At 33.2% G+C, this 283-nt stretch overlaps 1 protein-coding gene across 1 annotated transcript in view; it reads left to right on the top strand.

Annotated features, from left to right (window-relative positions):
- Positions 1-283, top strand: part of LOC109826930 (F-box protein PP2-B13-like) — a 3,727-nt gene that overhangs the window by 2,263 nt on the left and 1,181 nt on the right. The gene's annotated exons all lie outside the window — the stretch shown is intronic.

Genomic DNA, 283 nt, shown 5'->3' with positions numbered 1-283 from the left:
AACGAACGAGTTAAAAGGAGTGCCAATGTTGCTTGGTGCATAGATGAGGGGGTCATTTCTATGAATTCACTATTTCAAATTAGTCCCTGAGAACAATAGAATCACTATTAAATTAATAGCTTAACTTTGATTTCGTAGCGAGTTTGAGATTAGTTCAACGCAGTCTCAAATCTCAATCCATTCAATATCACTACGTGAACAAGCCAAAAATAGAAGGATGGAGTTTTTGCTTGTAATTTTGAGTAAAAAGTTTGTAATTTTTTTTTTTTTTTTTGGGCAGAGT

Source organism: Asparagus officinalis, chromosome 10 (assembly GCF_001876935.1).
Source record: "Asparagus officinalis chromosome 10, Aspof.V1, whole genome shotgun sequence".
NCBI classification, from domain to species: Eukaryota; Viridiplantae; Streptophyta; class Magnoliopsida; order Asparagales; family Asparagaceae; genus Asparagus; species Asparagus officinalis.
The sequence above is the reverse complement of the archived record's forward strand: the minus strand, read 5'-3'. Positions and strand labels throughout refer to the sequence as shown.